Source organism: Bombus affinis, chromosome 1, assembly GCF_024516045.1.
Source record: "Bombus affinis isolate iyBomAffi1 chromosome 1, iyBomAffi1.2, whole genome shotgun sequence".
In the NCBI taxonomy this organism is placed as follows: domain Eukaryota; kingdom Metazoa; phylum Arthropoda; class Insecta; order Hymenoptera; family Apidae; genus Bombus; species Bombus affinis.
This window is the reverse complement of record NC_066344.1, coordinates 1,186,758-1,211,915: the sequence shown is the minus strand read 5'-3', so window position 1 is coordinate 1,211,915 and position 25,158 is coordinate 1,186,758. Positions and strand designations below refer to the sequence as shown.

At 35.6% G+C, this 25,158-nt stretch overlaps 1 protein-coding gene across 1 annotated transcript in view; it reads right to left on the bottom strand.

The window, feature by feature from the left end:
• Positions 1 to 25,158, bottom strand: part of LOC126915803 (glutamate receptor ionotropic, NMDA 2B) — a 360,824-nt gene that overhangs the window by 335,202 nt on the left and 464 nt on the right. Inside the window, exon 2 of the mRNA XM_050720833.1 lies at positions 8,557 to 9,146. The gene's annotated coding sequence lies outside the window, so the exon portion shown is untranslated. The remainder of the gene's footprint in view (positions 1 to 8,556; positions 9,147 to 25,158) is intronic.

Sequence of the window (25,158 nt, the reverse complement as noted above, 5' to 3'; positions counted from 1 at the left end):
CAGTGCACCTTCGTAATAATATAAAAGAAATAATATACAATAATATAAAAGAAATAATATAAGAGAAAAAACGTTGTGCGTCTATTATTTCCTCATAAAACGAAACAAACTTTTCAGGCAACTTAATAATTGAACTAGTTCGAATAAGCTTTAAATATCCGAGCCTTTGTATTTTTAAATGATTACATATCGCATTTTTGAACCACTGTGAAAAAGCTCTAAATTGGAATGAAAATTTAAACTGCTACTCTTTGCAGAAATAACCGAATTACGTATATTATTTAGAAAATTTGAAACTGCTTTTAGACGTCGATCTGAAGACTCTACATATTTTTTCAACGAAACTCGATGCGACTGAACTCGAGTAGACGCGATGCAAACCTAAGTCACTCGCTGAAATATAAAATCCTCTAGTAAATTGAAATATCCGTGACCTTAATAATAAGAGCCAATGTAGAAAATTGGCACAGAGTTTCCAGCGAAAAGACCAGGAACTAGGGCGGACATTTAAAATAGGTAAGCGTCGAGCATCATCGAAAAGGACAAGCTCAGACGAGACACTTTCTCTACATCAAAGATGAACTATAAAACCGAGACAAAGCGAAGAATCTGTTAGCAACATCGTAACAAAATAGTTCTCCTTTTCAGCAACGCTTACCGGTCTTTGTACAAAGACATTATTCGGTACTCGCACCTCGATCCACAAATAAGGAGAATGGAATATCTTGAAATTTTTGCTACGAAACTCGAGCTAAAAGGCAATTCATTGAACGTAATACTAGACAAATATTTTTGTTTTCCTACGAAAAAGAAATCGACTATATACGAACGAACATCTTATTGGTTCTTATTCGCGAGCTAAGTAAATGTTTCTTTAAAACTTTTGAGACATTCCATTTGTCTAAACGATATATATAATAGAATTGCAATTTAAATGGAAATTTGTAATACATAAAATTAGGAAACGACGAGGGGGCAAATATGTCAAAAGAGGTAAAAAGGCGGGAAAGAAGATGGAAGAGGAATACAAAGCAGTAAGACGATGTTATATAAATTAACTTCAGCAGAAACGAACTTGGATTGATTTGACTCTCAAATGCAAAATTAATACTTTGTTCGTTTGATCTTTTAGAGCTGAATTTTTTATCAGTCTGTGAGAATGGTTGTTTTCCATTAAGCAAAAATACGAAATACGTTTAGCAGATTTATCACAAATGTAATACCAATACATTTACGAAATCTATTTTTTGCCTGATATTGTGAACAAGTCGAGACTAAAGTTTAAGATCACTTTTATCGAAGACAAATACGGCCGTTTATCATATACACGCAATATTGAATAATTAATAAAATACTAATTTAAACTCAGTTCTCGCTTTTTTTTCCTGCAGAAAATCCACCGTTATTTCATCCATCGTCGTCGCACCATATTCAGCGATATATCGCGAGAACGTTATGAACAGCTTATTCGTATCATTTCTCGACATCGTATAACGCCGATCGTTTCACGAAGAAATATTTGTCCAATTATCATTGTCACCTCTGCCGTTTTCTTGACGACGTTCGCAAATCCGTGATTAACGATCCGGCTGACATCGTAATAAAAAAACCACAGCGGAACGTTATCGCGTGGTATCTTACGAAAGCACCAATCTTGCGTTGAGATTATTACACGTGATAAATTCACCTGCAAGGAACAAATTTTCTTCTTACGGATTTTATTAAGGATAAAAAACTTCTATCTCTCCATTTGCCTGCGTACTGGTATTCCTTCATAGCTCTCTTTTCTTACTGTCGCGTGAATATGAACGCGTTGCCTCTGTATAGAACGATCGATCCTACGATAACGAATAAGAAATTGCGTAAGAGCAAGCCCCTGAATAACGTAGGAATACTTTTTGCCGATATAGAGGAACTTTTAACGTTTCTTAAATATCTCGATGAAGATCTTATTCTTTCAGCTTTAATTTAATTACAAGTTGCGATCGTTAAACCGTTTGATTAAGAATAAACTCGCGAAAAATGCTAAACGCACGTATTCGTTTTCGATAAAATTGATCTTAAACTTTAGCCTTGACTTGTTCACAATATCAGGCAAAAAATAAATTTCGTAAATGCATTGGTATTAAATCTGTGATAAATCTGCTAAACGTATTTCGTATTTTTGCTTAATGGAAAACAACCATTCTCATAGACTGATAAAAAATTCAGCTCTAAAAGATCTAACGAACAAAGTATTAATTCTGCATTTGAGAGTCAAATTAATCCAAGTTCGTTACTGCTGAAATTAATTCGTAGAACATCATCTTACTGCTTTGTATTCCTCTTCCATCTTCTTTCCCGCTTTCTTCTCATAGAGATATATCGATATCGGAGACAAAAAACTGAAGCAGACGGAACATGGTAATTTTCTCCGGCACATAGAAATCATTTTTTTAATCAACTTTTTATCTCTCTTTACTGCGTGTCTCGATGAAAATCTGGTTCCACGAACTACGTGCTACAATTATCGACTGCTTCATTCTGAGCTCTAAGCTTTTGAAAGCTTGCTTTACCGTCTCCTAAAAAGAGCACCTTCTCTGTACGGATGGTGAAAACGCAAAAAAAAACTGTAATAAACAGGAGATTAAAATTTGCTTCAACATACTGACATCTCCGTTCTTTTTTCCTTTCCTTTTTTTTACAAGTATTTGCCTCGTGACGTAAAAGGGTGGAATCAAATGCGGAACTGAATTTTTCAAAAGAGGAAACATTCGTCTATAGAAGTTTCTGCTGGTTGAAATGCATAGGAAAAATTCGGTAGCTTGATTTCGAAGGATTAACACTGTGCGTGACGCGACAGTATATTGACTTTCTGCCTTTTTTGCGGTGACCGCCTGCTCATAACGGTGCTGCATATTTCATAACGAGAACAAGCCTGAGGACGTCGACCTGGCGTAGAAAAATGAGAATGGAACAGTCATTAGCGTGAAACAGAGAAGATCATTTCCGTCCGCGTTCCATCCCGCTCGCATGGAATATCGTGATAATGAACTCGCCTCCTGCTTACTGTCGTTCTTCCAAATACTTTAATTTGATTTAATCACAGTTGATGTTTCTTCCGTGTAATTCAATGTCTTTCTATATTTTTTCTCTGATATAGAAACTATATAACAAACTTTCTTTCATTCGAGCAGATTCGCATATACAGTATGAGATGAAATTATATCGAAAATAAGTAAACATTCTTACGAAAAAATGTATAATTAACGACGACGTTAATTAGATATTTAATCGTAAAAGTTTCATTCGTTTTATAAGAAAATAATGAATGCATAACATTTTCCGTTTTATATTATTGTATCGAATCACGTATGATCCATTTTGTTCTATCAAAATGAAGATCACAACGTTCGACAGATTAGGTTTCATGTTTCTATAAAGATGCATCGCTGTAAAAGACGTGTCTGTAGAAGAAAGATACTTTCCCGACAACCTAATAGAATCCGAAGATGAAAACGAAATAGATATTTTAAGTAATAGCAAAAAAAAAAAAAAAAAAAAAAAATGATTCGATAGAGCGAGAGAGTATTTTAGTGACACAGGCTAGTAAATGGTAAGAATTATTGATCTATACGCTATTAATTCCGTAATAGAAAGAAATATTCGTTGATGCAGAGCCGAACGAAACGTATAATTGGCGGAAAATCGCGAGCACTCGTCGAGAATGGTCCTTTTCCAGTTAAGCGTTGGCCGTCGAACTCATATTTGCTTCTTTCTAATCGATTACTCGCATCGATTGAACTGACCGAACGCTTTTACCCAACTTCGCGATGAAGTGGAACCTCTGCCAGCGCATATGATCGAATCTAAGGCCATGATGTCAATCCGGTCGGAAAATCGAGAGTTATTTTTCACGAGCGACCAACAAACATCTGCTGTTTCACGATCTTTATCGGAATATACCAGATCTGCGATTATCGTATGGTTTGTAAGTAAAAAATAATAATCATTTCGATGGCTCGATACCGTTTTTTAGATTTCTAAGTAATTAATAGAAATATTTGCAAAATTGCAATTTACGCGGTTTACGATAATCGTGAAAACATTTTGTACGTCTTCATATAAAACTGTAGCAAATATTTAGATAGAAAATCATGAAAGATAGCGAATTAATTATACATTTCAGCTGTAGTTGTAAATAACCCTAATTGCATCAAAACAACCTTAACAATCAGTTTTCTCGTTAACCGTACGAATATTCGCGCCTCTTACAATATCTCGCCAAACAATTTCTTCGTTCAAAACGGAAAAGTAAATTTCACTGGCAGTGGAAAAAATGCGAGCGTTATTTAAATCACAAAATACGTTTCGTTTCGTATGTGAAAATGTCAAGCTCGATAGAATTTAACTCGTCGATGTTGGTCAGACTTGCCGAAATAAGAAAAGTTTCATTTTAAAAAGTGGCAAAGGCATTTTCTTCGGTTAATGGCCACAGTCCGTTTTTACTGGATCGAAATCGGTGACTTAATTAAAGTAATTACAGAAAGGATGGACTCGTGGCAACGATATCGCGAGGAGCAATTGCAAAGAACGGAATCCGAAGCCTCGGAATTGCGTCGAAACCTCAGCGAACTGAGGACCAAGTTTTTCCAGCTCGAGAGAGCTTTCGAAATCAACCTGCAGTCGCAAGCTCGCCTGGAACTTCAGTTTAATCGTACGAAACTTGAAAGTGAAGGTAGGTCGCAACAGAGATTTGTTCGTTGCCTTCGTTTTAAAGAATTTTTTAGCAAATCCGAGAATATCTTTCGCGTTACGTTATTAACACGTTAGCGCGTTAATTCATTAATCATGGTCTCTCGGTGGCAATTATAAAAAGAATTTGTATACATTTGTCAGCAAAATCGCGTTTTCCTATCGTTAAGAAATTTTTTAAAGGCAAGAAACGAAAGAATCGTTCTTAGTATACTTGATAGCTCGCTTGAAATTTATGTATAAAAGTTGAGAACCGTACTAAGATTAAAAATCAATTAGTCATAGTATCGACGATTACAGCTTATGTTTGAAACCTGATTCCAATAATATCGGACTTACGAAACACAATTTCAATTAATCATGATAGGATCGTAGTTAGGAATATCGATTGCGATGTGACTAGAATTACAGAATCTAATTATAGTAATGTAAGGGTTGTAAGATACAGTTAGACAGATGGCTAATTGGAGAAGTTCGATTGTCGTGTTTCGATCATTCGAATTTGCCAGGGATCTGTTTTCGATAATGTCGAAATAAGCAGCACAGTTTCATCCATTTCAACGTTAGAACATTTTGCGACAACAATTTTTTTACATATAATAGCATCCTAACTTCTGACATGGTATCCAGCTCGAACAGATCTACGGATAGCGACTGATATTTCGATCACGTTTTACAACGTCAATTTTCCTGGAATTACCTACCAAAATAGGACATCATACATTGATCCAGCGTTGGCTTGAAATTTTCGGTTTAAGTTTAGTACTTTCCCTCGTTCGGATCGTAAATTTGAAAAAGTTGGGTGCATGATTATCACGATGAATCCCTTTCTCGTTTCATCGTTGAATCTTTTATGATCTTTTCGTAAGCAGTTTCTTACATAAACACGCTAGTAATGGAATACTAGAATAACAAGTGGAATAAAACTTTATTCCGCGATGCTTGTTTAACGATATAAAACAAAAGTCATTGCACGATTTCAACCGAGACGAAATATTTCCCCGGCCCCATTACCCTTTTCACGTTGTTAGCATAGAGTAAATAATAGAGAACCTCGGGGAATTCGCATCAAGTCACATAACAGGAACACAAGAGACCTTCCGGCAGTTCTGCTTGACTTGTTAACGCTAAATAGGCAGTTGGTTACGTGGAGTATTCTCAAATTAACTCGATCGAATTATCTCCACCATCGGCAAGGTATGTGTTCCTCCGGTTCAAGAGCCGCAAATTTATGCAATTCAGTGGAGCCATTTTCTTTTCTCTTATTATCGCACAATAGTTTTATTACGCACGAATTCCGCTTAAGTTCCATTCGAATGCCTCGGAAATTTCATAGATTTAATTTCTTTCTAAATTCCGTGTCTTAGATATTTCATAAATAAATTTTTTTCAAATTCCACTTGAATCCTTTAAACATTCCCTTTAAGAAAATGAACCAAGAAGTATAAACATTAAGATGATTCGATCGCGTACCATATTCGAAACGTTTCGAGGTATATAAATCTATCTCAAATTGCGACGAATCGATAGAGAAACCCATTGTATTCGCGAGTCAAACAGCAATAAACGCGAATACTATGTGAGAAAATTGACATAGAGCTACATTTGTTTTAGAGCTTCGAAAGCTTAACGCCGATGCTGTACGAGCGAGAACGAAATTAAACTCGATATTAACCAATGCGATAACTGAAAGAGATCATTGGAAAAACGCTTTCCTACGACAAAAAGAACTTGTTAAAAGGTACGTTGCACATAGTTACTTTTAAGCTTGAATAATTCTTTCATGCTGATGTTCGTTTTCTCTCCGAGCATGTTAGAAAGAAATACTTCGCAGAAGTGTGTCAATGGTCGGAAACTATTTACATTTAATCAAAAATTAAATTATTTTATACGTACTCGAGCCAGACTGATCGATAACTTGCAAATTCTAAAATAACGACATCTTCGTACGAAGTGGGAGGAACAATATTTTGGCAAACTATCCAGAATAAAATGATTAAATTCTGCTATTCAAAAAATTACTCTTAATCGTGCAAAAAATAGCAAATATTTTTACCTAATCGTTAACGGTTAAAACTTGCACATTTCTCGTATGCCATTAAGAAATTTCAATCTCAGTTTCATTGTATAACCGCGGTATACTGAGTGTAGCGATCGATGCAACGAACGATTCATCGAATCTATCTCCTTTCCATTGAATCAACGTCGCAATTCTATAGACGCCTGTAGAAGACGAATTTCGTAGCTACGGGGGATAAGATTAATTAACATTCAGTGCATACGTTCGGAGGTATAGGTACGTTACGTTCGATCAGTGATCTCGTTCCCCATTAATCTCGATTAGCGGATGAATCGGACGAACATTTTCTATCGACGAAGGAAGGAAGGTACGTTTGAAACGAAACGCGGCGAATAGGCAGAGAATCGAGATCGATAGAGAATTCATAGCGAAATCCAATTGCGGATTAATGGTTGGAGCCCGAGGTACGATGTATGTACGTACGTTCGTGTGAAAAATATACCAGGCGATGTTTAGATCTGTTTCCATATCACAGCTCAAGCGATACGTTGATTTTATTTATTTTTTCGTTTCGTCGCGTATGGGCACAAACCCGCTTAAGCGGACAAAACAAGTAAACAGAAACGTGAGCGTAATAAGGTGAAAATAAACAAAAGTGATGCAAGCAAGCGACGGACGGTGGATATTTAAAAACAGGTAAAGAAGCGAAGAAGCGAGGAAGAAAAAAAGTTCCTTGAACAAGAAGGATTTTTAATTCGAAAGAAAAATTAGATATTGCGAGAAGAAGTTTCGATTCCAAACAAAAATGAGATGTTGCAGGAAAGTTAATACGATTGCGATATCTATCGGTTAAAATATAAAAGTCTTGGAAACTTTGGTACTGTGTAACGGTAGTTTCAGCGTATGCCTTGTTGGTTGTAGTTGCCGAATAAAATTTAGAAAAGAAAGAAAGTAACAACGAAAGAATTATTTTTAAGAACAAAGATCAAGAATTACCGTTAGCGCTAGAAGTACTAACGACTAAAGTACAAAACTTGTATCGGAGAAATATAAAACGTAAGATGTATGGAAAAGCACATAAGTGTATCTATATTTTACTAAAAACGCAATCGTTCTTTCAGTTTTGACGAAACAATTCCGTTTTGATCGGTGCTTATACCGAAGTTTCGAATTCTTTTAAAAACATGGCATGAAAGTTTACAACGTGTCATTTTTTGACGACTACTGTCGGCACGGGTGCAAATTTTAATCGAAAGACTCATTATTCTTACTTTCGATTTCCTGATATCATTCGCCGGTAATCTTTTATTCGTTGCAGATTCGATATGAACGTTAACCGAACCGATAATGTAAGAAATAAACTTACTCGAACTTTTAATAAACCGGCGAATTACGCGTTTACGATCAACGAATTAACTATTGGTACGATTATGGAAATTTAATAGCTAATTTACGTAGTACAGCTGTGTAGGCTCCCGATTAATTCGCTATCGGTGGATTATTACACATCGGCTAATGCCTCGAGGAAATTCGACGTATAATGTTACGCGGATATGTTTTCTAAATTCATCCTATAATTAGGTTCTCGGGAACAATACGATCATACGCTTATTCGCTTCATCAAATTACAAGCAACTATCGATTAATCCAATTGTTGCGTGACAACACGTATCTGTTATGCATTTTCTACGATAATGGTTACACCAAATTGATTAATCTTTAAATCTTGGTAGAAAATGCATTTAATATTAAAATAAATTTAAAAAATAAATTCAATTTTCGAAATCTAAATAGGTACTCACCAGTTGTCCACCGATGGCTCCTCTAATCGATTCAAATTTTCTTCTTCTTAATCAACTTCATAGCGATTTTATTTGTATTTTTTATCTGTCTTTGCTTCGATCGTTCGTTCAGCTATGTAGCATCACTTCTGCTAATTACGAATACGTCTCGTTGCCCCTTTTCAGGCTCGTGTCTTAAGGACCGTACTCTCTCCGAGAACCACTCCAAGTTACCCTCGTGAAACGCTTAATTATAAACGCGTATAATTAACAACGACTGCGGACTTGGCTCGCGTTCACTCTGGTCCTTTGAGGAAAAATTGGCCAGATCTCCGTTCCGCCTAAACTAGCCCATTCGAGATTTCTTAATTAACGAACGTGCTTGCTTCGAGGACTCTAATCTTGCGCCGGAAGCTGTCTTCTTTTCTTTCTTTCTTGGAAGAGACGCAACTGTGTAATTTCCGCGCTGACGATAGGCCACGTATCTCGAATTCACGGCACTGTTTGCCGGCGGATATCGTGAAAGGATATCGTTGATAAACCGTGCTTTTGTCGCCGTTTCTCTTCTTGGTCCTTTTCGTCCTGATCGATTTACACCCTCTTGGTCGAATCTGAAACGAAACACAGTATCATTCGTTGCGCGTTCCCGCTCTAAATTGTTGCCAATTATCGGCTAACCTGAAGAGTTATGCGACCGATCGATGGCGACGATCTAACGCGCATACCGCGGTGTTTACGCGCTTTGAAACCGGCGCCAGATCGTAATACGAGCGTATTGTCGAGAATTCTGACGAGAGAGTTGGAATAAAATGAAACGAACGATTGTGAATTGCATATTTACTCGATACTTTTTGATTATTATTGGCTGGTAACGAGCGCAGCAGACGTGATTAATTTTGAGTGGAATTTAAGGTTATATAAAACACGGAATAGAAATAGAATTAACGAGAGAGATGCACTTGAATATTAATGAAATGTGTTGAGGAGTGATATTATTATAAATCTCGTTTCATACAGAGTGCCACAGTCACATACGAGTAAGTTGTGCTTACATGGCTCAAGCGTGCCAATATGGAACTCCCAATTTGCGTACTAACGTTGATTACTGCGACACTTCGAGCACACCGCGAGACCTCTAATAACCTAATGCACGTTACAATTTCAGCGAACATCATCCCAGATCTTGTGACTTATCAACCTACCGCGTTATAATTCAACTCTCTTTCAGATGAGATTCAAAATAATTTAATCTTCTCCGTATTTGAAGTCTGAATCGAATTTTGTTGCTTACATTTTTTCGCTATTCTGGGCCAATTTAAAAGAAATGATCATTCAAATTGTATAAAAAGATTTCGAAGAGTATGAGCAGTATGAATTATTAGTAATAATAAAATTATTATTATTATGTTATTATAATTTAAAAACATAACTTAAAGTATTAAAGTATAGAAAATGGAAACGTTTATCCTGAACTGTTAAACTAAAAGTATAAGCTTCAACAGCTGCTTCGCCTTTAAATGAGAAACACGGATTTTAAGGCTTTTAGGAAACTCTCGTTACAAGTGTAATCGACTGGCTACATAAAAGGTGTTTTCGTTGCAATGACGTTTATCGGTACATTTTAAACTGACAAGAAATGCAATTCGCTTAAAAACCTTAAGCAGTTTCTTTTTAATAGTAAACGAGGAAGAAGGTGTTTCTTGAAAGATTATGCTGATTGTACAAAGGCTAGAGAACTTTGCAAATAACGCTGGCAAGCACGAATAAAAAAAAAACAGCGAAAACTTTTTATCTTGTTTTGGATAATTCGCTACGAGTTATCGCGATTTAATATCTGTTGTACTATTACGATTTTCTCATTTTCAATCACAGTCAATTAAACGGCTGGATTTTTACGTCGTAAAAGAAAAATAATATTCTAATTGAAACATCATCCAATTTGTCGATTCTAATTTATACCAATTTATTTCTTATTAATTCCCCCAATTCCCAGAAATTTTCAATTTCCTTTTATCCCTCGAAATTTCTTCCAGAAATTCATGGCAGATATTTCGTTAGTCTAGCTCCGTGTCTCATCATAACTCACGTTATGTGGCAACAATATATCTCACGTTAGCCGGAAAAAAGCCACTTGAAAGTATCAAAAGTATTAAGTACTTACATATGTCTGAAGCGTCCGACCAAGATGACCGAAAATGCTTGGAGATGCCGTAATATTAAGAGTAACAGCCATAATCTCAGCAAAGTATGATATACAGAGGAAACCCTCAAACACGTACGTTTTTATATTCTTGAATGTTCGCAAAACGTCGACGAAGTCGGATTATTCGACGCCGTGTTCCGACATCCGATAGTAATGGCGAAATGGAGGATAAATTGCGCGAATCCATCGACTTATTCTATCCGTAACGGAGTGGAGAAGCCAATGTCGAACGTACACGAGTGTGTGACCATCGAATCTCAGAAAAATTCGAGTAATTTATCTGCGAGATTCCCGTTTTATTTTGATATTATCGACTCGTACAGCGTAAGGTACGGTTCCATCGAGGATTATCAGAATTCCTCGTGTGGAACACTGTTACTCGTATCCACAATAGATTGCAGGCGACAAAAAGTAGCAGAATCCCTTGGCACAGCCATTATAGAACCTTGTCGTGTCTTCGATCGAACCAAAGTTCCTTCTCGTGATACGTCACGCGAAAGGAGCGCGTTTCATCGAGTCATAACAAAAATCTAACAACGTTCCAGTCGAAACAATAAAATACGTTGCCACGTGGTAGCGTATCTGGAAACGATAAATCGCTCGTTCCATGTTTTACAGGGAAAAACGGGGTCACCGTTTTGATTCGCTTCCCGATATCCTTTCAACGTCACGGAATTAATACGTCCGTCCGTCTGTGTAAATTTTCGAGAAACATCGCGGTATCTCCGAATCTCGTTCCTCGATAAAAGAATCGGCTCGATTCGAATTTCGTTACATGTAACGATAAATACGAATGAAATTCGCGAAATGGTTCGTTCTAATCGTATAAAATAAGGAAAGAAATTCTGATATCTTGCGGTTAAAAGGACGTTATATAATTTGTGCCAAGATATCGTACGACGATATTACATTGCTAATTTCGGGCATTGGCGATTATAATAATCGCGCTTTAATTTCGCATTCACGGCGCGATGTTCCAAGCCAAATGTAATTAATCCGTGCGACTGGTATCCATCGGGAACGGAGATTAGCATTTTCGATCAGTTCGTCGTGTGGTTATTAAAACGTAGCGAGGCACAAGTCAGGATATAAAATCATTTATCTCGGCCGTCGATTAGCATAAGAAGCAAAAGCGCCGGGAAATTCTAACCGAAGAAGCCAGAAGATTTATAGAATCGTCGCAACGACGGAACTTCTAAAAAGGACTCGGTAACCTGCACCTTCTTCCACCATTGTCCGCGCCATCTTCCACTTTCTTTCGTACTTTTATTTCTAAGACTTTCTCTTTGTAACTTCCTCGCTCTCTCCTCCGCCACTCCTACGCTCGTTTCCAGCGTTTCTCCTCAACTATACCCTTTCACCAAAATTTCCCGAATATCTTACTTTAACATTTTTACTTGTAATTTTTATTCTTTCCGTATAACTTCCATATACCGGTAGTAACACGGCGAAGTATTTAAAGCTACAATAATTGATAGCTGTTTTACCAGCTAATATTTTAACGCAACTTTTTGCCCTGATCTCAAAGTTTTGATAAAGAAATTTAACATATAATCTAGATCTCGTTGAAACACGGTGTAGAATACTTTTAACGTACGAACGTCGTAAAGTTAACGGTGGTGTCCGTAAATACAAGATCGTATCACACGCTTTTGCTTTTCATTCGTCTAAATTTATCAGCCGCTGGTCGGTACTGTATCATTGAAATCGATACATTTCGAAAATTTTTCATATCTACGTATTCGTGATACTATTACGAGGGGAATACTGGTAAAAACTTCCAACGCTATTTCAAATAAAATATACATAAAACAGAAAAGAGTAAATGAACATTCATAAAAATCTGACGTAAATTCAAACGACGTGTCGAACACATATACTATATACCACTTAACATTAGGTCGTCCGAAAAGTTTCTTTCCTTTTAGAAGGAAATAATGGATGCGCGACATTTTCCGCTTTATATTATTTTATCGAATTATGTATGATCCATTTTGTTTTATCAAAATAAAGATCACAAAGCTCGATAAATTAGATTTCATGTTTGTGTAAAGATGCATCGTTGTAAAAGACGCGTCTGTAGAGGAAAGACACTTTTCGGACAACCTAATATTTGACACTTTAAGTGTATCGAAATATCGATGCAATGCGCCTGAATACGACTGTAACTATTTAACAAAACGAACGTATAAGAAATACTTATAAATTAAATTGAACGCAGAATGTTAAAAAATAATATCTCATTATTTTCCGTGCCGAGGCACGACGTAACTGTTGCAGAAAGTGAAGCCGTTAAGCACGCATCATCATTGTCCACTCTAGGTAGAAAACAACAAGCGAAGGGAATATAAGATTGAACGATGTTTTAATGCGAAATGAAACGCGGGCTGATATAACGGGCTCGCTGTGGAAACGAGGTTCGCCGCTGTTCATGAAGAGACGCGGTGTTCACGCGTATGAATACGATATCAGCGAGCTCCGCATAGCCGAGAAGATAGCAAGCAGTGCTGTTCCATCGTTCATCTCAGTCGCGATAAATTAATTCAATTTGCGTCGTAACGTCGCGCGAAAACTCGTACGCGGAACGTTTTCGTGGAAAGCTTCACGGCGAACAGGCCAGTTATTTGCGATAAATTTTTATTGGTTCCGAAAGTGGTACAGCGATGGAGAAAAACGGTGGATGAAATTGCATACTTGATCGGTTAAAAATTTGTTGCCTGATTTATGAGATCAGCGACGTTAAAGCTGTGTCTGTTATTTTATACTTCCTTTGATTTACATTCCTATCGTTTTATTGAAATATTGCAGGAGCTAGATATTAGTTATTTAACGACCTAAGGTGTATGAACGCTTGTAATTAACTAGCTTTGTAACTAAATCCCTGTGTATAGCTTGAAATCGTTGATCGATGGAATAAAATGTTGCTAAATCGGCGGAAATCAACGCCAATTTGCGCAATGTGTGAATGCAAACTAACAACGGATATGCCAATTTTTCATATACGTGCTACCTATCTAGCTGCGAGATCGATATCGATATCGATATCGATATCGAGTAAAAGTGGCTTCCCGTGGACGAAACGCGGTTGGTATGAGAACCCGATTATTGATAATTTCAGCTAGCTGATTCAGTTAAATAGCGGGAATTACTAGAATTTCAACAAATCAATCATCGACGCATTACTTTACAAGATAAAAATTACCGAATTTTCGTACGGTAAAAACATAAAAATCAAAGCGAAAAATCGTATTTGCTTTTATATGTTTCTACAGTGGAAAATTCCCAGGAAGTAACAGTTTACGCGCAGATAAACATCGACATAGGATATTTCGCGATGCACAAATTGAAACAATCGAAATGCGAAAAGAGAAACGGATATATTTCTTCCCAGAGAAATACATATACGGTTTTATCCATCCGTAAGGAAAGACACATTTGACAAAATTTAAATGTCATGCTCTATTACGTAACATTTTGGGAAGACAGTTTATGACAGATTAAATACAACGACCATATATTTGGCAAATGTGTACAGATTGCAGATAATTCCTTTTTTTCAATATATTAAACCTATTTATTTGCCATTAATGCGAAAGATTACAGAAGATACGAATTTTAAGGAAATAAATATAGTAAAAGTAATATAATCTCTTCCTTAAATACAACTATAGTGATAAAAATATCAATGCTTGAAAGTATATTTACAGTAAATTAAATTCGTAAAATGAAAGTATATTTACAGTAAATTAAATTCGTAAAATTGATATATGAAAATATTTCTTCAAAATTTGGGTTAACAATTAAACATTCTAGAAATATAATTTCCACAATCGACTAGAAAAAGGTGCTGAAAAGTTAAAATTAATCCATGCAGGATAATGCCAAAATTAAGAAAAAGAAAAGAGTTCTCTAAAAATATTATATCCAATATTATCAAAGAATAAAAAAGTCGAAAACGTGGAACAAGAAAATAAAAATGATGAAAAGAACGAAAAAAGGACGCAACCACAAAATAAAATATAGCAAAAGAATGACAGAAGCTAACAGAGTAATCCCAAAAAGTGGAAATTACAAAAGGATAAAAAGGATTAAAAGCCTTTAATCTCAAAAATCAATATATACCGTCAAAGATAAATCCCATCAGAGAAAAAATTCCAGATACCAAATACCAAACTCAAAATTCACGTCAACAATTGTGCAAATACCAAAATAAAATACGTGTAGAAGGAATCAATATGACGAATCACGCTATATTTTATACTTTGTGACTTTATATTACGTTTTACATCCTTTGATATCGTCAATTTTTCACAACACCTAGCGTAATTTGCAGCACATACTAGAAACGTTTTGCTTGTAGAAATTAATTAACAAGAAAGAGAGAGAGAGAGAAAACAAAGTTTTATATATTTTACATACTCCAAATATTCTTCATTCGTTAAGCATCAGTGGTTAGAAGAAAAGAACATATAAACATCTTGACTTATCGCACAGTGCAAACGAACCTTTACGATGTAGATATCGTTGCTGGAATATCGGGTTCGCGGTTCTTGTAACGATAAATCCACTGTCACCAGGACCGAACATTTACTGGGCTCGAAGAGCGACGACACAGTCCCGTTCGTAGATTGTCGTCAATCTCTGCTAAATCATTTAGTTTTTCTATCGACGACGTTAGAATTGCATCGACATTTCTATATGTATTAAGAAAATCACATTTGCAAAATTTATCGAAAAACTGGGTCGTACGAAAAGCTTTTACATATTTTTAATTATTCGCATCCTGCGTTTAGGGTCTTAAAAGATAATAATAGAAACCTGTTTAAATGATTTTGGTTTCTGAAATTGTAAAACTTTTAAAATATACTGTTTCAAATGCATCATGCAACAGTCTCGGGCAATGCTCGGATTCCGGATTAAAAAATAAATAGAGTTATTGAACGGTATTATTTAACAATATGATTTTATCGAGAGAATCAGTTTTTGATTTTTATTTTTATCCGAAAACAAATAAATTGGTAAATTCGCGTAACAAGCGGAAATTTAAAACACGGATTTATAATTTGAAGCGCTCGCACGAATATCGAATGCGTTGTAGAGTGTTCTTATACATTTGCAACTGCAAATAAACCGTGTGATTAACAAGTGAGCTCGATTGATGCAACAATTTTATTGAGTGTTATCCGCTCGTGACATTGAACAAACAGATCGTTAAAGCAGAAAATCAGGCGAAACTGTACCAGTATAGGAACCTGGAACACGTATTTCACGCAGACAGTTTTATCGTGAGAAAAGCGTGTTTTTCGCCAAATTATCTCCGTTCTCCGGCGAACGAAATCAATAAATTAATTAGAACAAACAGACTTGCTATACTTATTTTTACGAATACACGAAGTAATTGCGATTTTAAACAGGAATTTTCGTCTGGCGTACTATGATCAATATATTCGACATAATTCAAACATGTATAATATCTATGTACGTTCTGCTATAAAATTCGCGTTTTAAATAGCAAAAGTAAAATTAAAACGTCAACAACATCAGAACTATAGATCTAAATTTAACAGAAGTAACTTAGAAAAGTCATAAACAGTGACGGAGCTCGTGAAATTGTAGTTTTAGTAGATAGTCCGTCGATCCTATATTTCTGATCCTATATTCCGAATTATAAAAATACAGTTTCTACCGTTCCAACCAATCCAATCAAAAATCCCTCTTTGAAATAAACCGGTGCCGAATCTATGTTCTCTTTAATAAAAGATGAAAATTTAAAATAACCGTGAAGTTATCGTAGTACGAAATAGGATTGAATAGTTCATTGCATGACCCCGCTTCGAGCTACATTTCTGACCGCTGTTCAATGAATCCAATATTTATGATATTGTGCGAATAGCTTCAGTTACGCGTAATTTACACGCGCGCAGAAAGGGAAGGAAGAGAAACGTATGTATATATACATATACCTATGTACATAGATACACATACTCGTACATACAGGTACAGATACATAACTGCAATATGTAATACAGGTATGGACACATATATTATGTAGATACGTTTAGACGTAGAGTCAGATTCAAAAGCAGATAGAATATAGAAACAGAGGCAGACACAGATGGAGAAGCAACATTATACGATAGAGCAAATTCATCGCTTAACTCATAAAATCAGTCAAGATTTAGAAAAGAAAAAATATTGCTCCGCGGTATTCCTAGACATTCAGCAGGCATTCGACAAAGTGTGGCACGAAGGACTTTTGTTCAAACTAAAGAAAATCCTATCGCACACCTACTACTCCATCTTAAAATCATATCAAACCAATAGGCTGTTTATGATTAAATACTTAAACGCTATAACCGCAACATTTCCAATAGAAACTGGCATACCTCAAGGCAGTGTCCTCGGACCTCTGCTGTTCACCATTTACACTGCCGATTTACCAACTTTAACAGAGATAACCACAACGACATTTGCTGATGATACAGCTTTATTAGCATCCCATTCAGACCCGATAGTTGCCTCCTCTACTCTCCAGCGAGATTTCGACTCTATGGAAAAGTGGTTCCACAAATGGCGCTTCAAAACAAATGAAAACAAATCCAGTCATATAACGTTCACGCTGCGAAAACAAACCTACCCACAGATGAACATAAATAATACTCCAATTCTAAACAAAGAGCCAGTCAGATATTTGGGCGTGATTTTGGACAGAAGAATAACATGGAAACAACATATCGTAGATAAATCCAAACAACTTAAATCAAAACGTTCCAACTTAAGCGCGCAGAGTAAAATAATGTTATAATAATGCTATATGGGAAACAGCGAGTAATTCCGACATAGAAATTCTTCAACGATTCCAATCGAAAACTCTAAGATCCTTAATAGATGCACTTTGGTATGTTGGTATACTAACGAAGCAATACATCGCGATCTCAAGATACCCGCAGTCAAAGAAGAAATATCCAAACTCAGTAATAGATATAACACAGGAGTTATCAATCACCAAAACTCACTAGTTACTCAATTACTTGACACGTCGAATCAGATCCGCAGACTAAAAAGACATTACCCTTTAGATTTAAGCACTAGATTCAACTAGAATCAAGCACGCGATAAACTCTTATTAAACACGACATAGTACCACGCCAGAAAAATTTACTTATAATTCTCAATGGTAATTAATTGTAAAATTCATCCAAATGAAAAAAAAAGACACAGATAGAATATGGAAACAGCAGCTATCTTATTCGTAAGAACTACGACCATACTGATGAACGTAATAGCCGTGGTGTTGTTTTACAAATTATCTACAAAATCGAATTATTTCCTTGACGAAACCGAACAAGACGTCTTGGTTGTTGGTGGAGCAAAGCGATAGGAATAACTAAGGCAACCGAACAATTCCACGCTTGAAAAACGATCGAACCCCTCTAGATTGGAAACCCGATCCATTCTATTCGAAGTAATTGAAGGTCTTACGGAACGTTTATTCTGGTCTCAGCGGGCGCAATGATTCTTTTTCGATCATAATCACAGAGCAGAATACGGTGTCGGTAGAAGCATGATAAAATCATTCAGGTAAATCTCATTTCCATTTAAGATTTCTGATCCCGAACTTTTATAATAGTTTGCTGGGAAATAATTTCACAGTAGCGAAGATTTATCGTGCCGAATGTTAAACTTTTTATCGAGTGAAAAGAATTTACGAGGATTGTACTTCGAAAAATCATCAATGTTTAAACAAATGCAACTTTCGTATAACACAGAAGCAACGTCGTTTTTCGGCCGATTGTAAATTTGTAAGATTTCATTCTTCTGTCTTTATGCCGCGAAAATAAGCGCAATAATCTGTCTAAAATATTATTACGTATCATGAGAAATAAATTAAACTATCGCCACTTAATTCGTTCAAATTTTCACTTCTCCTTTTGATATTAAATCGCGTATATGTATATTGCACTATCACTTTTTCTATTGCACAAAGGGATTCTCCACGAGATTGACTCGAAGCAGACACAAAGCGAGAATTGATTTGATTGTGGCGAAGTGGATTCGATCGTGATAAATCAAGAACCAACAACGCGAGAAAATTATTCTCGATGTTTCTATTCTATCTGTCTACGTGAAATTTGCATCGTGTACTACCCTCAAGGTAGGTCATGTTTGTGACAACGTCGAAAGCCTGTGGTTGGTTTGTTTGATAGACACGAAGCTGGAAGCATGTAAGGTAGATTATTAACAAATGACTTATTGCCAATTAATTTGCCACGTTACACTCAAGTATAGCCATGAAATTCTAACAAAAAATAGAAATCCTAATATCGATACGCAACGTTTATCCTTAAAATAACTTTTCACGTTGAAAGATTCCAAATGTTTAATACGAGTACACGTTAAATATCGTTCAAAATTCTACAATACAAGTTAAATGTTGAATATTATCCTATATTAATATTTATGCGTATTTATACCTTATATCGTAATAAAGGAAACAACGATTTTTGCTACAATAACGATTGGAATTTCGTTTAATGTTATTATACGTATTCAAGTTCTTCTGTATGAGCAATGTCCTGGCATCCAACGGCAACGAGTTCATAACCAATCCTCCGTGCTATAACTGAAATTGCGGTATTCCTCGAATTCTGATGCTTTGTTGTTACGGCTTTACAATCGCGAGCAATCGTGTTTTATTGCTCGATAAGTATCGCGATCAAATTGCATAACTGAAGGGTACGATTACCTATGAAAATATTTATAATACTCGGAATTTATCGAACATTTTTTCCAATTCAATAATTCTTTTCTATAATACAATCATTAAACTCGACGATAACATGATACTATCACAGATCACGTGAAACGGTTCATGTGTACGATAAAATGAAATTATTATACAACGCTACGGTGTTTAACAACGTAATGAATAATTCATGGACACCGTGAACTAATATCTAACAATCCTCCAGTTAAATACGCAGCAACGGACAAAATGTACTGCGATCGAAAGTGAGTATTTAACGAAGCACGTTAACGTCGTCAAACAGAATCGAAAGCGTGACAGTTTCATTGGCTCTATATACGATGTTTCGAATGTCAAAAGAGTACAGTGCTTTATAATAACTATGAACGTTTTAGAGAATTAATAGTTTACTTTTTGAAGAATGTGAACGATAGAATAAGTAGACGAGTGAAATATTAATATTATAATATAAAATTGTTTCTTTCAACTTTGTAAACGCACCGAAACTGGAAGATGAACGTCGAAAGATGAACGTCGAAAAGTTTCAGAAGATTGATTCCCGGAGAAAAAGTCAAACTTCCTTATGAATGAATTTTCATCACTAAATCATCTCTGTACCTTTAACATTTTCCTTCATCGCCGACGTTTCAAACTTTGTAATGCACTTTCGTCGCTCATCAAGAATGCCGTGGGTAAATATGGCAGACATGTTCCTGAAATAGAAATTGGGAAGTTTTGGAAAAGTTTAAAATCTCGAAACGAAATCCTGATCAACATTAAAATATTTGTAACGTCGTCATGGACTATAGCGCTCTCTGAATTATTATTTTTAACTTGTAAAGTACAACTCTTATTCCCCTTTGAGAATTTTTTTTTTTTTGGTATTTTTAAATGTAGAACGAGAAGCTGTGTTAAAAACGTGCGGAGAAAATAAAAAGAATTATTCTGTTGTTAACTGTAACGTGTTTTCATATCGTTTACGAAGGAAACTTTATTCTTTTCATCTACCTTATTAAATAATAACGCAAAGCGAATAAAATATCAAATCAGGATGAATATCATTTTTCGCTAATTATAATATTAACTTCCAATTAAATATGATAAAAGCTTTCTTTATAAAATCTTATAAAAATTTAATGAAATTGCTTGTAAATTAAATTGAATCACAGTCAGATTCGAAATAAGATTTTAAAGACTGTATCGCACGAAGTAAAGTAAAGTAGGTAAGAGAACAAGAAAATTGAAGATGCAGAGTTCGAATAGTACTATTGGATCATAAAAAATTTTACGAATGTATTAAAAAATCGATTTCCTATAAACTCGAGCCTTCTCGTTGCCTACTTTTTATGAAAATTGTTTGCCCACTGTAAACGCTTAAATTGTATTATATATACCTGATGTGTATATTGTTATAGGTATATAACAGTAGATGTATATAGTGTGTACAGCCGAAGCATAATAGAAGCAAATTTGCAATTGGTATGGACTGAATCAGAGAATAAATTACTCCAATCGTTTGGTCCATGGTTAAGGCAATTTATATAGATTAATCGATTTGTTTTCAGAGATAAAATCGAATGCGAGAATACAGTGGCGCTAGTTAAACGAGAATGCGAGGATATTTTGGAGATGAGCCGAGAAACTGCGGAAAAACAATTTCACGAGGTAGTCGAACTTTACAATGAAGCTAAAGAAAAGGTATTTGAAAAAGTAAACTTATTAAAACTTTCGTTAGTAACGCAGTGGATTTCTCAAATGAAAAGTAAAAATAAATTTAATATACACACCATGGAAATGATAGAAGTTTTACATCGTTTGCGAGCAAAGAAAGATATTCGCTTCGATGCATAACTTACGTAACGAAAGTTAATTTTCTAAGTTCCCTAACAATATTTCGCGTTATGTTTTATTTCTTCACGCGGCAAGAGATATTCGAATTTTCCTTAACGGTCCCTATAAAAGCTGAGAAAGTTCCGGGTGCAATAGCGATGCAACATGCACCGTAAACCAACATCAAAGCACTTTTTTAATTGATATGCATTCAGTCCGGCGTTGTAGCCAGCCTTTTTACAGGCAGTGCATCGTAAAATGTGTGCCCTTTGAACGATCGCCTTTTTGATACGCGAAATCGAAGTTGTCACCCTTTTCGTAGCCTCTTGAATATGCAGTGTCCGAGTGGACCTCGAGTTTCAAGTGAGTCGGATACACGCCTCTAAGCCCTTAAATTACTTTAGACTACTTTAATTACTGCCCTTTATTCTACCGTTTCCTCCGCTGTTCCTCATTTGACAATTACCTGGAATATCTCTGCTATTTAATTCCGAAAATATAAATATTTATATCTTATTTGCACCTACGATAAAAAGAGTATTCCAGATCTGACTTCGCACATCTTTGGTTCATTCAACGTAATTATTTAATTATTCTCGAGTATGTTTCTAGCACGCAGAATATAATAAACGTTCGTGCAAAAAATGTTAAATTCATCGTGTTGTTTCTAGTTTATCACGCAAACTGCTCGAGCACCTTTTGAAGGGAATCTCCCTGTGGGGAAGAGAATTTCGTTGGCAAGAATTTCGAGGAATTTCAGAGTGTATTTTCTTTGCCGTCGAAAGCACGTCAGCCGAAGGTCTTTCGTAATTTCTGTAGGGAGCACGTCAAATGCAATAACCTTTATCTCTGACACAGATAGAGAGACGGGAAGAAAGAGAGAAAATTACACCTGACCGTCTGTATTAATCAACACGTTTCTCAATAAAGCTTCGCCGACCAGTACAAACAATCGATTTTTAAGTAATTTCCGGACAACTTGTCTTTCTAATTGCGAAACAAAAGCTACAGAAACTTTAGTCTTCGGTGTCTCGTGTTTTCGCAAATTTCGTTGATCTCAAATTCTTACTTGACTCGTAAAGTTTTTACCACTGTGTCTACATCGTGTACGGAATAAACATCAAAGCCAAATTTAACTTCCCAACTTGAATTTACAACCTGAATTATCGCGTTACTCTATTTTACTTGCTAACGTCTCGACGATCCCGTCGTTTCTTTACGTAAGTTAAATTGCCCCCGAAATGGATGGAAATCAGGACATATAGTTCTTAATTCAGTGTCTGCTTCATAGCGTCGCGCTATATTAATCTACAGTTACAATTCGATAATTCTATTTGTAGCTTTTATGATATCCGACTCAATCGTATTTTAGACTGAACCACCTACGTAATATTTCTCTTAATTCGAGGAATTCCATTTTCCGGGATTAATATCAAAAGTTTCTCATTTTGTTATGCAATCTTCTCGCTTTCTTCCCTATATCTGTGGCATTGATTTTTGTATTTACTTAAGCAAAACGAAGTTGACACGAAGGTTGTGCAATCGCGCGCATTAATCTCGTCCCTTCGAAGGTGAAACGGTGCCAACGCGTTAAATCGTGGAAACTACAGGGCGTCACTACGAGGGTTGTTAAATCGTTAATGGTTCATTAATGAATGATACCGCATCGTAAAATTACGGAACAATAATTGGAGTTGCTACGCAAGTTGTTCCTCGCTCTTTAATTTCCAGGCAAAATAGTAATTCCAACCTAATTGTAGGAAGCTGCGGAAATTTCATCGATTAGAAACAATTATTTCTAGAATATCAGAATTGTGAAACGAATACGCTTATAATACGCAATTTTAATTATACAGAATTATAATGGCGACGGAGTTAACGATGTATTTTTAATAGGAATTTTCGCGCGGCACAGTTCCGTTATGAAAAAAGATTCATTTCAAACTGCAATTGCTCTGTGAAATTCATTGGCAATTATACAGGTCTTCCCGAATGGTTATAATACTACAAAATGAAATTGAAATGAAACCGAAATTAGAAGAAGAGAAACGTCGCCATGACCATCGTTTCTTTCGTCTAAAGTATTTTTTAATTATTTTTATTCCTCGGTTGCGGATTTTTATACGATTATAAGAAACTTAAAAATACAAACGCGCATAGAATGCACGTGACATGCAAAAGCGTATAAAATATCCAAAGTATAGCACTTCTAATGTTTAATAGGTGAACTATTTCCCATTATACTTTCCTCTCTACATCATATTCTTTTAATCGTATTCGTGAAAATATGAATTCGTATAAAAATCCGCGGTCTAGTTATTATTTATTACACATCGGTATTGGTCAACTTTGTTCTATAATAAATTACAGCCATGTAAAAGAATAAACAACCGAGTAATCAAGACGAAATATTTGAAACGTTGAAAACGTTAAAATCAAGTGAAAAGTTTAAATCGATTTCCACTCGGGTAGAAAGCAATAACGTTCTGTTTCGAGACATTGAATTTTCTTTTAATAGGTGACCCGATTAGAGAAACGTGTAGAAATGTACGAGGGTTTTGGAAGGGAGCAGGAGAACCGAGGTTTTGAGCTGGCGAATCTACTTGAAACTTTAAAACGTTTCGACGTGGATGTCGGCTCTGTCTGTCAACTTACAGCGGAAGGTAAGTATTATCCACCACTTCCAGATTCCATCGTATAAGTATCTGTTCCTGTACAGCTTTGAAGAACTTGACCGAACGGGGAAACTTATTCGAAGAAAGCATGAAGAATCTCAGGCATCTAGCTTGGATCGTGAAAGACAGAAAGGATGAACCGCAACTGGTTTTATTAAGGGAACAGAATTCCGTTTTGAGGCAGGTAGTAAAGAACCTTAAAAGGAAGGTAGGAATCTTCGATCCGTTTAATGGAAATTGCAATACTAGCTATTTCTTTAGTTGTGAATTCTGGTATTGCTGCAGCTATAATTAAAATAACGAAATAAAGATTACAGGAGAAAAACATGATACGTACACTTTTAATGTTCTTTTATGATTAAAAAGCATAGTATTTTATTATATTATGACATAGTCGAAAATGGAAACAATCTGCGAGGTCCAAAGATATAATAATGAGCGTAAGAAGAAATTTTGGCTTTGTACGTAAAGCTTGGTATACGATGAAACGCGAAGGATATCTGTGCGTAACACTATACATCTTGCGTTAATCCAGCATATAATCTTTTCCATTCTAACTACATATTATTCAATCTACTATTTTCTCTACACGAAACATGAAAGTTAATAGCTTTCGACCTTTCTTTTTTTTTTTTTTTTTTTCGTTGCGTGGATATAAATTTTTTCATCAAACGGAAGAACACACAATAGATTTCATCTGTTCACTTCGGTACAATTGGATACAAAATATTTCGATCGATATACATCATGGTAGAACAAAACCATTTCCATGTTCCGTGAAAGTCAATTCAGATTTGCATAAAGGATACGTTATACGATTGCATACGTACGACTTGTTCGAAATTTTATCGAATCAATGTTTTTGTACGTACTCTCTTTTTCTTTCAAACAGTACCGCGGTTCTACTTTTGTCAAGCCACTTCTATTATTTTATGCTTCCGTACAGACTTTATCGCGTAACAAGCGACAACCACAAAATGTTGTAAAAGAAGGCAAATATTTGGTTTACAGTAACGTGGTAAATATATATGAACAGTTTAAAATATTCAAAAGAGTCCACCACGGTAGAACGCTTAATTAGGTTACTTAAAATTAAAGGGGTAGGAAAATATGTCGAAACTCGAGATAGAAATTAAACCAAAAACATTGTTTCCGTTTCTTTCCATTAT